General features: G+C 49.5%; 1 protein-coding gene across 2 annotated transcripts in view; it reads right to left on the bottom strand.

Moving 5' to 3' along the window:
* Positions 1–6,316, bottom strand: part of MTM1 (myotubularin 1) — a 104,137-nt gene extending 97,821 nt beyond the window's left edge. For both annotated transcript variants that reach the window (XM_032475687.1, XM_006194953.3), the window contains exon 1: positions 6,178–6,316. The gene's annotated coding sequence lies outside the window, so the exon portion shown is untranslated. The remainder of the gene's footprint in view (positions 1–6,177) is intronic.
* Between the last annotated feature and the right edge of the window lie 5,481 nt (positions 6,317–11,797).

Raw genomic sequence — 11,797 nt, forward strand, 5'->3', positions numbered from 1 at the left:
CACATAAATGGGAAGACATCTGTGTTCATGGATTCAAAGATTTAATATGGTTAAGTTATCAGCAGCAATCTACAGATTTAATGCACTGTCTATCAAAATCCCAATGGCATTGTTTGCAGAAATAGAAAAATCAGTCCTAAAATTCATATGTAATTTCAAGGGACCTCTGAACAATCTTGAAAAAGTTGAACAAAGTTGGAGGTCTCATACCGCTTGGCTCAAAAAATATACTACAAAGCCACAGTAGTCAAAACACTGTGGTACTGGCAAGGGCTGGAATAGAAAGCCCAGAAATAAATCTTCACATATAGGATCAAATGATTATTAACAAGGGTGTCAAGACCGTTCAGTGGGGGAAAGGATAATCTTTTCAATAAATAGTGCAGGGGAAACTGGATCAAAGGCCTAAATGTTAGAGTGAAAACTATAAAACTCCTAGAAGAAAGCAGGGGGAAATCTTGACATTGGGTTTAGCAATGATTTCTTAGACAGGAAACCAAAAGCACAGGCAAAAGTGAAAATAGATAAATTAGACTACATCAAACTTTAAAACGTCTGTGAATCAAAGGACACAATTAACAGAGTGAAAGGCAACCTGTGGAATGGGAGAGAGTATTTGCAAATTGCATATCTGGTGAAGGATTAATATCCTGAGTGTATAAAGGATTCCTACCACTCAACAACAACTCAACAAGAGAAAAATCAAATAACCCAATGAAAAAATTTGCAAAGGACTTGAACTGACATTGCTCCAAGAAGACATAAAACGGCCAATAAGCAAAGGGAAAAAATGTACAACATCACTAATCATGAAGGAAATGCAAGTCAAAACCTCAGTGAGGTACCACGTCACACCCTCTAGGCTGTCTACTATCAAAAACGAACAAACAAACAAAACCCCAGACAATAACTAGTGCTGGCGAGGATGCAGAGAAGTGGAACCCTTGTGCACTGTCCATGAGAATGTAAAGTGGTGTATGGAAAAGTGTATGATGGCTCCTCAAAATAATTAAACATAGAATTGCCATATGATCCAGCAATTCCACTTCTGGGTACCTACCCAAAAGAATTGAAAGAAGAGTTACAGAGATTTTTATACATCCATGTGATAGCAACATTATTCACAATAGCCAGAAGGTGGAAGCAACTCAAGTGCCCATCCATGGATGAATGGACAAACAAAATGTGGTCTACATCCACAATGGAATATTATTCAGCCTTAAAAAGGAAGGAAATTCTGACACTTGCTACAACATGGATGACCCTTGAGAACATTATGCTAAGTGAAATAGGTCAGGCACAGAAGGAGAAGTATTGTATGATTCCGTTTATGTGAGATCTCTAGTCCAGTTCATAAACACAGAGCCCAGTAGTGATCACCAGGAGCTGGGAGGAAGGGGACAGGGAGTTATTGCTTAACAGGGACAGAGTTTCAGTTTCTCAGGATGACAAGAGTTCTGGAGACTGGTTGCACAGCAATGTGAATGCACTTAACATCACTAAACTGTATACTTACCAATGGTTAAAATGGTAAATTTGATGCTTATGTATGTTATGCCATGATTTTTAAAAGAAGATTCATTAAGTCTCCACAGGATCCTGAGCTAAGGGGACCAAAAACCTAGACTGGCGGATAAGGCCCTCCGTGGTCCATCTCAGATGTGATTGTACACTGCCAGTGTCAGCTGCCACCCAGGACAGGAGGGCCTGTGACCTGCTTTAGAAACAAAGCTTCCCACAGGAAGCCAGAATTAACCAAGCGCCCCTGTCCCAGGCGACGGGAAGGATGAGGGGAGCAAGAACACAGGTCCTTCCCAAAATAAACACTGCCACCTCTTTGTGTCACTGCCAAAAACTCATGCGAGCTGTGAAGGGAGATCCTTTCCCAGAGTGTCTTCCTAGACCCTTCCAATCCAATCAGGATCAAAAACACCACCGGGAAGGCTGGGGTGTGTAGGGGAGCAAGATGCGATGGGCTTGCCTAGAAGCCACCTCCTAAGGATCACACCCATCAGGGGTGGGGAGCTGGGGGAGGTTCTTTGGAAAGTGCCCCAGAGACAGTCCCAGGAAGGCGCTCCTTCTCCAGTCATAGCTTCCGGGGATCACTTTAAAGAGGTCATTGACCAATGTGGGGGCATGTGCACTGCCCAAAGGAACCTGTTAACCCTATTATTATTCAAGTGGGGGGCCTCCAGGGGCAGCTATTTCTGAGCAGGATGGAGCCTCCACCATCTCAGCCCCACCCCTTCCCCGCTCGGACCCCTAGAGGGTAAAATACGTGGTGTTTCTAGTGGCAGTGTTTCTAGGGACAGCTGCAGACCACCCGCCTGCCCTTCCTCACACCATGGGGCTCAGTGGGAACAGAGCCGAACTGCTGGGGCAGGACAGCGCTGGCAACGTCTCAGACTGCTAGCAGAGCCTCAGGAAAGCCCCGGCCTCAGTGCTGCGCGTGGGAACCTGCTCGGGCTAAGCTCCTCCTCCCAAATCCTGGCGCTGCCCCAACACAGAACTTTGCGCATGCGTGCTGTCTTTGACCCTTTGTTAGGATAGGCTTTATACACAATAAAATTCACCCAAGTAAAATGTACAATCCAATGGTTTTTAGTATGGTCGCCAAGCTGTCCAACCACCACCATGATCCATACATTCATATAGTCCAGAATATTTCATCAGCCCCCAAAGAATCCCCATACCCATAAGCAGTCACCCCCATTTCTCCCTCCCCACTGTCCCCTGAAAACTACCAATTTTCTTTCTCTATAAATTTGCCTGTTCTAGACATTTCATATAAATGAAATCATACAATATGTGACCTTTTGTGTCCATCTTCTTTCACCTAGTATAATGTTTTTAAGATTCATCCGTGTTGTAACATACATCTGTACTTCATTACTTCTTTTTAATTGAGGCATAGTTGATTTACAATAATATATTAGTTTCAGGTATGTACTTCATTTCTTTTTATGGCTAAATAATATTCCATTGCATGTATATACTTCCCACATTTTGTTTATCCATTCATCCATCTGTGGACATTTGGCTTGTTTCCACCTTTTGGCTCTTATGAATAATTCACTGCTATGAATATGCAGGTACAATATTTTGCATGGACCTGTTTTCATTTCTATTGGATATGCACCTATGATTGGAATTGTTGGGTCATATGGTAACTCTGTTAACATTTAGAAAAACTCCCAGAATGTTTCCCAAAGTGGCTGCACCATTTTACATCCTCACCAGCAATTCATCAGCGTTCCAACGTCTCCAAATCCTCACCAACCCTTGTTACCATCCATCCTTTTTATTCTACCCAGCCATAAGGTATTCCTTTCAGGAGGGAAGTATATACAATATCTTTTTTGACTTATGGAATTGTTTAGCCATTGAGTTACATTCTTAAATTCAACACTATCACAATAAACAGGCATTGAGCACTTGGATGTTCTAGACACAGTAGCAGGTGCTAAAGGGGAGAGAGGATTAAGACACAGCCGAGATCGGCAAGAGGTGACAGCTTGAGCAGGAGGTCAAGAACTTAAACAATCACCTCTGATGTTTCTTCATTCAAATTGCGGGCCAGGACACAGATGTGGTCCCTGCCACCACCGGTTAGGAACGAGTAATGGGTTACCGTAACAGATAATACTTCCCCTAATAGCTCATTACAGGCCAGGCTACAGGCCATGAACGGAGGGGAGTCCATGGTGTGATGGAAGCAATGGCCAGGCTCTGGGCCAGTCAGAACTTCGGCGGGGGGCATCCCTGAGAAGCGCTTATTTGAGCTGACATGATGTAGTGACAAGCACTGTGGGCTGGAAATGTATAAACTGTTGAGAACTTGGCTGACACTGGGCATGTTTCACAGAAATAGTGATGTTCCAGATGGGCTTTGACCAACGCATAGAAGTTTACCAGGTAGAAAAGGAGAAGGGGCTTACTGGAAGGTGGAGCTAGCCCAGACACATCTAGCCAATATAGAGTCCAAATCAGGACACCTTTGAGAGGGGACTACTCATTATTAAGCCGTGACAACAAGCACAAGATGGGATGTCCCTGGGAACTCAGATGTGTCATTCCTCCAAGCCAAAGCACATGACGGCAATGGTGTGTGTGCTCTGGGTGGGGGAGAACTGAGCAGTTAGAGTCCGGGACTGAGGGTGGGGAAGGCGAGTGCAGTAGCTAGCTAGGCCTGCCGGACCAAAGTACAACGAACTGGGTGGCTTAAGCAGCAGAAATGCATCGTCTCAGATCCGGAGGCCAGAAGCCTGAGATCAAGCTGTTGGCAGGGCCATGCTCCCTTTGAAGGTGAAGGGAAGGATGTGGTCCAGGCCTCTCAGCTTCCGGTGGTCCCTTGGCTAGTTTGTGGCAGCATCACTGGGATCTTCACACGGTGTTCTCCCCATGGGCATCTGCCTCTATGTTCAAATGTCCCCTTTTTTATGAGGACACCAGTCACACTGGATGAGAGCCCACTCTAAACACATCTTCATTTGTTATCTCTGTAAAGATCCTATTTCCAAAGGAGATCACATTCACAGGTACTGGGGGTTAAGACTTCAACAGCTTTTGAGGGGGGACACAATTCAGTCCTTAACAGTGAGGCAGAAGATGGTGGCAGCTGTGAAAGAATGCCACGCCAAAGAGTCTAGACTATCCTGAAGGTCACAGGGAATTACCACCAGTTGGTAAGCTGGCGTGTAGCACAATCTGTTGCAAAACAGTCACCCTGGCAGCCTGGCCCTTCAATTTAGTTCAATTAGAGATGGACAATGCTTGTTTGGCTTTTTCCCACCCCACGCCCCCGGTCTCATTTACAAAAATATCTTTTTTCACATTGCACTTCCCTTTTGGGAATCAAGGAAAGCAAAATATGCATCCTGAAAATAATGGGACCCTTTTAATAGAAAGAGCAGTTCCTCACTCAGACCGTTTTCACCACCTGGCTTGGGGCCAGCAATGGCTCTGTCTGCTGAAGGAAGCCATGTAAGGCTGACTCAGTAAATGCCTGGGGGTAGCATAAAAAGTCGTGGCCTTTTAGGAAGTGAAATTTAGGGGTGGTTGTCAATGCCTTGGTGCGATGTGTGATGTAGCAACCAGTGCTCAAAAATTTCATTTGCATGAGACTCCTGACTCCCAACCAGAATTTTCACGTGGCTCCTGCGTTCCCCAGAAGTAGCCTGGGGACTACCCAGAGGGCGGGCAGGGCAGACCGGAGGGGCTCGGCTTGGACTGCTTTTAACTTGTCAGATTTGTTTAAAAAGTGCCTTGGGCTCTTTCGTTAAAAGCTAGGAAACTAGGACTTTGTGCCCATGACCAGCTTCTCTCAGCCGAAGGGCAAGTCCTTAAATGGACTGGCCATTAAATGGATTTCATTACATGTATTCAACTGGCAAATATTTATTGAACACCTACTGTGTACCTGGTACTGTTCTGGGGATGGACGCACACCAGTGATCAGAGTGTCTTTCGTTAGTCACACCTTTAGAGGGGACTTGGGTGATAATGGCAGCCACTTTGAAGCATGTTTTCATCAATTAACAATAATTTCATAAATAATATCTAATACAGATGAATTCTGAAATGCTCACTTTGGCATAGATTAAAGTTAGGGGTGTCTAGTGGGTTAAAAAGTATCCACCCACTCCAAATTTATGTCTACCCAGAACCTCAAAATGGGACCTTATTTGGAAATAGGGTCTTTGCAGATGTAATTAGTTAAGGATCTCAAGATACAATTATCCTGGATTTGTGTGGGCCCTACATCCAAGGACCAGCGTTCTCAGACGAAGAGGAGAGGACACGGATGCAGAAAAGAAGGCCTTGTGTAGATGGAGGCAGAGACTGCAGTGAAACGGCCACAAGCCGAGAACAGCTGAGGCTACCAGAAGCTGGAAGAGACAGTGAGGATCACCATCTGGAACCTTCAGAGACAGCATGACCCTGCTGTCACCTTGATTTCGGACTTCTAGCCTCTAGAACTGAGACAATAAACGCCTGTTATTTCGAGCCACCCACTTTGTGGTACTTTGTTCCAGCAGTTCTAGAAAGGCCTGACAAGGCTCCTCTCAAAACAGGGGGGCCAGACCACAGCGGTTTCCACACCCCCCATGACACTGTAGCACCAGCCCAGCTGGAGGAGAGAAACGGGCTGCTTCTCGCTTCCTGGGTTCTCCTCACCTGATCACTCAGTGCGTGTGTGCCGGGGGACCTTGAGCTCCAGAAGGCCACTGGGAGAAGTCTAGATGATGAGGGGTCAGTCTGGATCATTTCCGCTCCCCCTACCTCCTTTCAGAAGGCAAACAGGTCTTGCACACGGCGATTTCAGCAGCAGCTCTGGCCCCTCTGCACACTTCAGCCTAGCCAACCCAGGCTGGCCAGCGCGACCTTGGTGGATAAACATTAACCCAAGCAGCCCCACTCCCCTCGTCCCCCACTGAGCCATCCGTTCTGCAACCTCGATCTCAGGGCATCCAGTAGGCCAACAGGAAGTAGGGGGCAGTCAAGCCCTCGCCAGATGGGTCTGGGGTGTTCTAACTAGGGGAGCTGTTGGTGGGAAACACTCTTTGAGAAGTCCATCTCAGTGAAATGTGAAGAGGGAAGAGTGGTAAATGTGTGATCGAAATGCCCCTAGCCTAACGCCCACACCTTTCTGTCTGAGGGCCACTAGTTCGCTCTGATTCTGACAAGAGTGCCCATTTCTTGAGCCCTGAACTTATCTTCCTTAAATCCTCCTAACTGCCCTGCAAAGTCAGGATGATTGTTGGAACATGTTAGAGATGAGAAAACAGAAGTTCAGAGCAGTTCGGGAACCATCCTAAGGTCACCCGGCTCTTAAGTGGCACACAAAGCGATCTGAAGCCAGGCCGATCCCCTCCACAGTTCACGTGTGCAGCCCGCCCCGATGTGGCCTCACCGGCAGATGTGCTTTGGAGAGGGCGAGGGTCACCAGCCCCATCACCCCAACCTGCACTGAGTGACTGCCTCATCTGTTTGTTCCTGGCTGTTGAGAACATTCACCCCTAAGACCGACGGGCTATTTCCCAAGGCCTCCAAGTCCTATAGTAAATTAATGGGAGTGAAAAAGGCCTCGCTTCAACCATCTTCAGGGGGTGCGTGTTTCGGGAAGGCTCTATAACTTTAAAATAACGTACCCCTCTAAAATGCTTCTAGCCTATGAAAAAGCAAACAAAAGCATTGCTACTTTGCCATTTCTTCCAGTTCGCGGTAGCTAGCATACTTATTCCAGGCCAAATTAAGTTCTGGTTTTACGTGGGCCATGTACACTTTGTGTGTCCTGGGCCCCGTGTAACCTGTGTCCAGAGAACATCGGTGCCCCCTGACTGGCCCCGATACTCCCCTTTTCTCCAATTCTAGTAATTCTCAGGGTTTAGAGCGTTGCTGGGCCAGGTATGTGGCAGTCATAGCTCTCTCTGGTCTATCAGATGTCAGACTTTCAGTCAAGAAGCCCCAGTATGGGAAAAGCGCAGGCAGCTGTCTCTGCGAAGCAGAGTCCCAGTTTGCACTGAAATCGGCAAGAGGACAGCTTGGAGGACTTTTAAAGCAGGACAGGTTCTCCGCGGGCAGTCCGGGAGAAAAGGGACCAGAAGACACGGGGACCAAGAGTAGGATGTAAGGGCAAGGGTTTAGGGTGTCAAGAAGGACAGCCTCTGACAGTCTCTGCAGGCACTGTGTCAGGTCCTGGGGGCCCCAAGTTGCTGTCAAGATGAAGCAGGTCACATTTCCCTTCCCTACTCGACCACAAGCCCTGCCACAGTCTCTCTGCCACAGTCTTCTCAGGGCACCGAGCCTGGCGTGGAGGTCTGGAGCATCTTTTAGAAATCATCTTCAGGAAGTCTCAGCCTTCAGGCCTTTATTCCTTGGGTGGGACTCATCCTACTTCCTCTAGTCCTCCCCTCCCCTGCTGGAGTGGCCCTTCTTTTATCATGTAGGGTCCAGGGAACATCAGTCAGGAATCACCTCTGCTCTTTCCAGACAAGGTCCCTTTGGGCCATTCCCACACCTCAACCCCCCCCCCCAAAGTTCCCAGATTTTGAAAATAAAAATACATTACATTTGAAGTTCATGTAAACAAGGATTATTTTTAGTACAAGTACAGCCCATGCAAAATTTGGGATATACTTATACCAAAAGTGATTCCCTCCCCCCACCCCAGTTTGTTTGTTTGCTTATCTGTAATTCAAAGGTACCTGGGCGTCCTGTATTTAACCCGACACCTCCCGCCTCAAAGCTAAGTGATTCACACCCCTCACTGGTGTTTGCACAGAGCGGCAAGTCCGGCTTCCAGCCTGCTCTGGAGAATGAATGACTGTGCTGTCAGTAAACGGGTTGGAGCTTTCCCAGCCTTCTCAGTAAATGGCGCTGCTCTCGCTCTCTGCAGAAGGCCCAGGCCTGCTCATACGGCGTCTTCTGTGCCTGCCGAGTCATGCCTCCGGCACAGCACTTACTGACTTCCAGTATAATTAGGGGTTTCCTCATCTTACTCTCCACTGGGTTTTGAGAGCTTCCTGAGGGCTGGGGCTCATTAACCTTGACTCTTGGCCTCATTCTCTCCACTCACCCCACCATAAGGTGCCCAGCAGAATTCGGGACCCAGGTGGGGAGAGCTCAAAGGAAGACCTGCCTAGAGACTCTGATGGCATCTAACTACAAAGGGCTGACTTGTGAAAGGAAAGCCCTGGTGTGCTTTATGTACTAGAATGGCAGGACCCTAAGGGCAGGAATCGTCGTGTTTCCATCCCTACTCCATCTCCGCCCCACCCCCAGGCACCCAGCAGGTGACCAAACTCAGTAAACACACGTGTCTTGAATCGTGTCTCCTACCCACTTCCAATAACATTTCAGAGCTGTCTGGTCCCCCACTCCCATGCAGGACCTGAGTTGAGGTGACAGTCACCTCCTGTAAGGGAGTGAGTGGCAGACAAGTCCAGGGCCGGGAGGACAGCGGGAGGGAGGCTGAGGGAAGACGGAGGGGCGCACGGAGGAGGGACGAACAGCGAGCCGTTGAGCGGAGGGAGGTCAGGGCCTGAGGTACAGGAAAGGGTCGGCTGCGCGCGGAGGCTTTGCAGGAACCCGGGTCGGCCGCCGCGCTGCGGCCGGCTGGGCGGGGCGGCCGAACACGTGACCCGGTCGGCCAATAGGGAGGCTACGAGGCCCGCGGTCAAGGGCGCGGAGAGCCTCGCGCGCCGCGGGGGACTGCCCGTGGCCGGAGGAAGGGCTGTGGGGGCGGCGCGGCCCAGCACCAGGCCTGGGACGGCCCGCGCCTTCCGGGGCGCTGCGTAGGCGGGTGGGAGCGGGCACGGAATGGACTGCCAGGAGCCCGGCCGGCTCCGCAGGGAACAGGACACCACCTGCGCGGCCCGAGGGGAAGGAGGCCTGCCCAGAAGCACTGCCCTGCCTGCCCTCCCCCTGGGCAGCCACCCGTTACTGTGCCAGGGGACAGCTTCCAAGGCCCCTCCTACGTGTCCCACATACCTGGAGCCTGAAAGAGTGGCAGAGAGAGACCTAGACCCTAGGGGATGGTTAGTGAGGGAACCCCACTATCGCACACTACCGGCAAGACGGGGCTGGATCACTCACCCCACGCCTCACACCTCACACCTAGTAGGTGCTTCCCAAGTGTTTATTGCTGAAGACACAAGTGAATGTGTGAATGAATGAATGAATGAATGAGGCCTGGTGATTGTTGCTGAGGCTGAGGACTGGCTTCTTGGGGAATGCCTCCTGATCACTGATCATCGTGGGTGTCTCCATCTGAGGGGCTGTGACCGTTCTCCAGCGCAGTGTGGCTTTTAACACAGGGCCGTGGGAGAGGAAGCTGCTATTCTCCTGTTACCAAAAGGGGTGACCTCAAGCCACATATCCACAGTGCCCCCTTTGGGGGCACATCGTAAGTCTGAACAATGTGATAAATACAAACCTACTTGTCCCAGTGTCCACTCCTTCCAGCACTGCTGTCCTCAGGCAGGGACCCTCATTGGGTCCCTCCCTCCACACCTCCACACCTTAGGGGCCCTCCAGTTCCACAAAGCCTGCTGCTAGAGCTTCCTTCTTCCGCCAGAGGCAAGGACCCCTTCCCTCCAGGACTTCCTGTACTTTGTATTGTAGTTCCACCCTCTGAGCATGTCCTGTCTCCTGGAGTCTGAGAAATCTGGGTTGAAATCCTGGCATCCCCACTTTCTAACTTCTGTCTTTGAGCCTCTTTATCTGCATTTGTAAAACAGAGTGGTCGTAAGAGCACTAGGATTATTGTGAGGCCTGAATGCAATTGACTCCTATAAAATGTCCAGCACAGACATGGACCTCGGGAAATGGCAGTCTTCAGGTTCCTGGAGGGCAGGGGCTGTATCTTCTTTGCTCACCACCCCATCCAGCTCTGAAGACTTGCAGACAGCTTGGTGTGAATCCGAAAAGTCACTCCCGGAAAAGGTGCTGAGTGAACATGGCCTTGCCTGGCCAGGAGTGGTTCCCAAACTGGGCAGGGCTGAACTTTGCAGGCTGCTGCTGGGGCTAGGAGAGGGAGGGAAGCTGACCAGTCTCAGGTAGGAGTTCCAAAAGTACCCACCACCAAGACCAACTGCTTGTAGAGCTAGGTGCGGAGAACTCCCCTCCTGGGAGCTGAACCCACCAACAGGAACCAGGGTGATTGGCGGTCTCTCTAGGTCAGTGCTGCCCACAAAATGGCTGATTCCAGAGGGCTGGGCAGCCAGGGGTTGGGGCTCAGGCAGGCTTGAAACCCCACTGCAATTTGCCTAGTGACCCAGATTTGTGGCCAGGCGCCAGTCTTACTCCCAGCCGGTTCGGCTGGAGCCAGAGTTTCCAGTTTTAGCACATAAAAATACAAGATACCCAGTTAAATTGAAATGTCGGATAAACAACGGATTGTTCTGTAGTATAAGTATGTTTCCTGCAATCTTTGGGACATACTTACACTTGGAAATGATTTGTTCTTCATCTGCAAATCTCATGGAACTGGACTCCTTGCATTTTCCCTGGCAAACCTGGCTGGAGCTGGTCCAGCAGCCGGCGATTGGAAGGGACTCAACCTTGGGGGTTGGAGTGGGAGAGAACTGCTCCCACCGAAGGCACTTTGAATTGATGTCAGAACAATGGCATGGGTTGTTCTGTTTTTCTTTGCATGGAAAAAGAGCATTCCATGTCACTCAAAAGAAAACAGAGCAGTGAATTTCAGCTCTTGGCCTTGCTCGACTGATGTTGACCTGGAACATGCCTAGATTCTGAAAGGGATATTGACTGTTAGACAAGTGGCTCTTTCATGTTTCTCTGCAACATGCCTTCTAACGGTTGGTGCCCACTACGCTGTGTCCCATGGAGAATATGACTTGGGCTAGGATGTGCAGTGGCCATTTGCCTCTCCAGATGTCCCTGTTCTGCTGGGCTCTTTAGATGCTCCAAGTACGAAGGCCGTTGAGTCAAGTGGCCCAAGAGGCAGACTGAGGAACAGATATTATAACCTAAGGAAGGGTTGTTCGATTTCCTGAGCACCTCTGAAGACTTGAGCCCTTTAAGTCTCACAACCTCTGATTTTCACAACTCCAAGAGTGCATGCTATTATTCCCATTTTACAGATGGGGAAACTGAGGCCCAGAAGGGAAAAGCCTCATGTGGGGTCATACTGCAAGCAAGTGGTGAGGCTGTGATTCAGACTCTGTTTTCTCTGAATCCAGTGTCTAAACTCTTCCCCAGCCATCACCCTGCCCTGTGATCTCTGCCCAGTCCCCGCTCCAGACCTGAGTTTCCCTCATTTGTTTAATGGGGG

Source organism: Camelus ferus, chromosome X (assembly GCF_009834535.1).
Source record: "Camelus ferus isolate YT-003-E chromosome X, BCGSAC_Cfer_1.0, whole genome shotgun sequence".
Lineage (NCBI taxonomy): Eukaryota > Metazoa > Chordata > Mammalia > Artiodactyla > Camelidae > Camelus > Camelus ferus.